Genomic DNA, 6,179 nt, shown 5'->3' with positions numbered 1-6,179 from the left:
AAAAAAAGATACTCTGGCTAAGCCTTGTGCATTGTAGTGGGTTCTCCTTCCTTCCTCTCTGTCCCCTTCTGCTTTACATGCAAATCACTGACACCTTGTTTGTTTCAAGTTGCAAAGACCCTGTCAAAAAGCAGGAAGTATGTGCCATTACCCTTTTGAGGTCTTCAGAAGTTCTTCTGCAGATTCTGGTGAGATTAGTGTGGGCTCTGAAAATACTGCCCCTCAGAGGGAGGTGACAATTTTCCTAGCTGTGTTCTAGCATAAACTTTTGCTTTAGAAAACAACTAAATGTGATGCAAGTCCTCAACGTTCAAAAAAGCAGAGTGAAGTTTGCAGAGAATGAAGTGCTGGGGTGCTCCCAGTAAGCACCAGTGGCAGCTGGTCTGAAGTCAAGACTCGAGTTACCCTGATCAGCCAAAATGGAGCAAGAGGTGCTGGAGTGGATCTTGGACTCGGGTAGGATGCACTGACTTGTCTGGGGAGCAAACTTGCTCCTTCAGACTGTGCTGGGCCCCAGCTGCCTGAGCTTTGTGGAAACCACTTGCCTTTGGCCACTGGAGGGAGGTGTTCCACCAGGAAAGCTCAAGCCCGAGTGCTGTGGTATCACCAGCCTTGACTGGTCCCTTGGGGGGCGAGATGATGACACTGATCACTTCCTTCTGCTCCTAGTTACTCCTGGCAGCAGGGTAGCTAAAATAACTTGTAATTACAAATGTATTCTCATAAACGATTTGCACTGCCTGCTTGGCATTTTAGGGATAATTTTCCCTTCCATCTCTTGGAGCAGCACGCAGTTGGATATTTTGCTGTGTGTCTTCTACTACTGTATATGGGTTGTGCTTACGTCTGGGGCTTCTGCCTGAAGTAGCTCTGGAAGTTGAAGATAGCACAAGGAGCCTCTGCTGCTGCTTTTTTTCTTGTCCCCATCTTTTTCTTGTTTTCCTTTGGAGGGTAGGTTGGGAGGAGGCTGGGAGGGGATATGATACTTATAAATGTGTCCTAAAAAGCACTCTAGGGGGAAAAAAAAAAAAAAAAAGCCCTCAGACTGTCAGAGAGCAAAAACCCTCCTGCTGCTGCTCCTGAGGTGTACTTGAATCTTGGGCCAGGCTCCTGGCTTATCTCCGAAGGTGAAGGTTTGCTGCTGGAACTAGAAATCAGAGACTTATTAGGAGCTGCAGTGTTTGTCTAGCAAAACCCAGAGTACCAGCGTCTGCAGTAGCTCAGCACATGGAAGTATTTTGTGTGTAACGAACAAGCTGCTATATAGCTGTCCCAGGCCAGTAATTAATATTGTACGAGTACAGTTGTGACCTCCCTGTGGCCTGAAGTAAGGCCCCTAGTAATGAACTGGTGACATTCTTCGTTCTGCATAATCACGAGGAACTCGGAAGCTGCTATAACTCTTCCCGTGAGGCACTTTCCCTTCTGGAAAGAGAAGAGGAATTGCACTAGAGTTAGTATGGGTAAGTCTGCAGGTCACAATGCATCTTGTTCTTCGTCATGGTTTCTGCATGGCACGTACTCGAATGTGATGTGTGGCAGCTGTTCTCGTCTCTGCAGCTCTCCCACATGGTGGTGTGCCTGGTCCTGGCCAGCTTGGCTCAGGAACTGAAGATGGGTTTGATAGTAGGCTGAATTCTGGGTGCTGATGGACAGACTGCAAGCAGTGGTGTCAGACTGCCGCGGCTGGGAAAGGTGAGGAACAGCAGCTATCAGGGCTCATTGCTGGAAAGCCCGAGGACCATGGGATTCCCACAAATGCATTTTCACAGCCAGTTGCTGCCACTAAATGCCATAAATGGAGAACACACCCTCAATTATTCATGGTCTGGCTCTAACCCATTAGCCTCTAAGACTCTTGGCTCTAGCCCTGGCCTTTTATTACAAAGAATAAACCTCAGATGGCAGCCAGGGTTTCTGAATGAGATCTTAAGCCAGGTTGATGCTAAAAACTTGTCAGTGCAAAATCTGCTAACGTGGAAGTCCTCAAATATTTGTAAGCTTGCAAAACATGCCTAGCAAGAGCTACGCTGTCAGTGAACCCAAGCTGTTAGTAAAATGGTGCCAGTAAAACTAGCAAGCCTGGTTTGGTCATTGTAAACCATTTCTAGGAGTGGTGTGCTGGTAGAGCACAGGCAAATTCTTGCCATGTGGTAAGAATCTCTTCTGCCAAAAGGAGAAAGGGATTAAGGGAATAGTGGATACTCTGGATCTGGAGAAAACGTATTCTCACTTCTCCAGGCAAAATATTACCCCTTTTTAACACAGGGATTTAAGAGAAGGATAAGGCTCAAAGTTGTATGTGGATGCTCTAAGAAGCATGGAATCTGAGAGGGAAAATCCTGCTTTAGACCCCAAGGATGGTATTTGCTTCAATTTAACTTATCTTTGGTGTTTTCTTTCCTTTATGAGGTGACTTGCCTGCCCACAACAGTCCAGAGTTAAGCTGAAAATCTAGAAACCTACTACAACAGGTCCCACCTCTAGAAAACTAGAGAGCATTTCCCTTTCATCCTACAGGCTTCGGGTGATACTAACTCCAATTTCTTCACAGCGTTCTTCTGAGCAATGGCAGCAGCTCAGAGGTTATCTTAATACTGCACTTTGTTCTGTGAGTGGTGTTGAAATGGTCGCCAGGTTAGGAACTATTGTATGGCACCCATATGAGGCCATCGTACTGCTGCTCCAGACCTGGATCAGATCTAGACCTGCCCTAGGACCCTAGATCCTCACTATGTGACCACTGTTGCAGACCTTGCTCATGATATGACTCCTGTCAGCACTAGCTGCTGTTCATAACCCTAGGCCTCGTCCGTGTTGTCTCTTCCCAAGCAATTTCCCTGGAAGTTCTCTGTAGTTCTTTCTGGATCAGGCATCAAGTAACTAACTCCAAAACAACAATTGTGACAGTCTGGTGCATGTTCCTCTGATCTCCAGCACTAACTTTTTCTTCTTTTTGGCCTGCCTAGAGTTGCAGACTGGACATATGGAAGTTCTTCAGAGACAGCAAGAATCCCAGAGCACGTGTTCGTATGAATTGCTTACCCAGCATGCTTCCTGGGTATTTTCTACATAGCACTTCTGGAAGCTATTTAGGATTTACTAGGGTGGAAATGTGAGGTCCTGTCAAGACCATGTTATAGTACAGGCATGTGCTTTGGGCAATGCACTTGCAAAATGATGTCAGAATAGCGTAACTCATGCCGAGATGTCTGCAGAGAGCCTGGAACAATAACCCAGCAGAGAACAGTCCTTTAATTTTGGCGGAGCCTGTTTCACGATGCTCTTAAGTATTTCAAAATAATTTGTCCTTTTAATACCATGTTGTAATTAACTCTGGTTAGCACTGGTTGGAAATTCTTTTGGCAGAAGAGTGTTTCCCTGGAGGGCGTAGGTTCTTTTAAAACAAAGTGGGTTTTGTTTTGTTGTTGTTTTTGTTCTCTTGCTTAAACAGGACTGAAAAAAAGTTTGATAACTTATAGAGAGGTTTCTCCTGCTTCCTTAGTGGATGCTTTGAGGTAAACATTATGTAAAAGAGCTGGAATTGGACAAAATAGAGTTGTAAAACCATATTCTAAATATGTGACCTAACAACAGGATGTATTGATATTGAGAATATAGACTGGGTTAGAAGGGTAAGTTCTCTCCCATGTGAATAGTGAAGAGTGTTGGCTGCATCTGAGAGAACGGGGTAAGTTTTTGCTTTTAAATACACGTTTCTTAAGATTTGGGGGTTGAAAGGGGAAAAAAAAATAAAAGAAACTATCCAAATTACTACTGTTGCACATAGGCTGTGTGGAATTAGAGATTGGGAACATTAGCTGCTTCCCCTTCAAGTAAAGGCATCTGCAACAAATCTGTGGGACAGGCCCGCTTTGACTTTTCACTTCCATAGAAGAAGCAAGCTGAACACTTGCTCTCTCTTTTGGAGAGACTCCTCTAGACCTCTGTAGGCCATTCTCCATACCTGCAGGACTTGGCCAGGCTCAAGCAGTGCAGAGCAGCAGTCAGGCGGCTGCTGCGTGGGGTCTGAGAGAAGCCGCTGGAAGCAGTCAGTGGGGGCCCTTTCCTTAAAACTCATGTACTTGACGTAGTCACCTGGAAATAGCAAAGTGTTTTCAGGACCTATGGGAAGCACAGATAGGAAGTATCCGTATACTCTGTTAAAAGTAGTACCTGTACTCTGTTAATATTTCTCTTTGAATGTGAGAGGATGAAGCTGTGTGGGGTGGCTTGGGCTAGCCAAGCAGGAAGCTGCTGTGCCCTTCTGATAGAAGTCTTAAATCTCTCAATGCCCAAAGGATATTTTAAACCATCTCTGTGTCCTGTGAAGAATTTCATCTGCACTGGTGTGTGATGGAGATTCATCTCTGGGAAAGACGGAACACATGAGATCCTGGGAACCCAGTGAGGAAGGGGTGAAGGACCATGTTCAGGGATGTGTTATGAATGTTTGTCCTTGGAGGTTTATCATGGACTGACTTGCAGGGGTGCTTTGAACATAGTTTGCCTAACAATAAAGAATCTGATTATTTTTAAAACAGAATGCCACAAGTCTGGTGCATGAAGTTTGCAAGAAAGCAGTGCTATGGTCTAAAACCATGTAAATAGGAAATCCCAATCTGAAATGAAATTCTGACCTGAAATGAAATCCCATCTGAGGTAAACCCAGCTGTGTGCTGCATTGTGGCACTGTTTAACTGAACGTCACATGTTGCTCCTGACGCAAACGTTAATTAGATGTTTACTCAACCAAGGGAGGAAAGGGATCTCTGTTATGAAATCAAACTTAAAATATGATGCTTCAATATTATGACAAATTTAAATGCATAAAAATCACGGGCTCCTGCTGCCACTGTTGTTTTTTAACATCCCTTGCTGCAACTTCTCCAAGCAGTGTGTAAAATTAGGAAATGGTACAAACCTATTATACGCAAATGATGCGATTAATTCAGCAACTCTGAAGGGCAGTATCCCAGGACTATGTATGTCTGACATGCTGACAACAGCATTTCATCAGTACATGTTGATATATATATACTCTCTACCTGTGTATATACATATATATAATTTTTTTCATAAAGTGAGAGCACCCTGTTGCCACACCTATCAGGGCAGAGGGACGTGAGGTGAGCAAGTCTTTCGATCTTAGCAGCAAAATGCTGCCTGTGGACACCTGTGGGGCTGGTTTTGTGCTTGCGGAGGGTCTGCTACTTCCCAAATGAGAAAAACATGATTAAGTCCTCAAGAATCATGTTGATCTTGAACTCCCTAGTGGTCCTAGGACCAACCTGTGCTCACAGTCACCTAAAATGAGCAGCTGCAGGGCTGGGCAGCATGGAAGGCTCTGGAAGCATGAAGGCCTGTGTGCCTGGGCAGGAGGGGCACCCTCTGATGAACACCCTCTGTGGAGGCCAGAGAGGTGTCTGGGGCTGCCATGGGGTTTGCCCTGAGAAACGGAAGCATGGCTTGGACCTGCTCATCTTAAGGATGAGTGTGGTGGCACCAAGGCATCGCTTTGCCCTTCTGCAAGGCACTGAGGATGCAGCAGGGACAGGTCCCGCCTGCAAGGAGATGTGCCCACAGGTGCCTCAGGGATGGACATGACCCGCACAGCAGTGGCCACAAGGAATGCAGTCAGTAGGTTGGTCTGCTGGCCAGCAGGACAAACATCTTCCAGCCAAGGTGAGTGTGACCGTGTCAGGCCACTACAAGGTTACCAAGAAGGACCAGCGCTGTGCCTGGGCAGGAGCACTGCGGTGCAGACAGTGTCATGCAAGGCGTCAGCAGGGAATGAAGAAACCACAGCACCTTTATCCTTCAGCATCTCTGCCGCCTTTCCTATTCGTTTTAGGATCAGTCTGAAACCAGTTGTTTATAAAACATTCTACTAGATTGCCTGTGTTGCCTTTTTAGTACATCCAAGTGTTGGCACTCTATTACTTTACACAATCTCACTGCAGCCTTTATGGAAACAATCTTCTGCCTCCCGTAACACCCTGGTTTGAATGTTCTTTCTCACAGATGCTGGCTATTCCTGAAGTCCCCAGCAACTCCTGCTTTGGCTAGGAAAGTGTCCAAACTTGATGAAGATGTTTGGTTGCAGAAAGCAATGGGCTATAAGCTCTCAGTAGAGTCAATTTGCTCCCTTGATTGCAGAGATTCTCCCTGGGCTGACG

Source organism: Netta rufina (assembly GCF_964035555.1).
Source record: "Netta rufina genome assembly, chromosome: 5".
NCBI classification, from domain to species: Eukaryota; Metazoa; Chordata; class Aves; order Anseriformes; family Anatidae; genus Netta; species Netta rufina.
The sequence above is the reverse complement of the archived record's forward strand: the minus strand, read 5'-3'. Positions refer to the sequence as shown.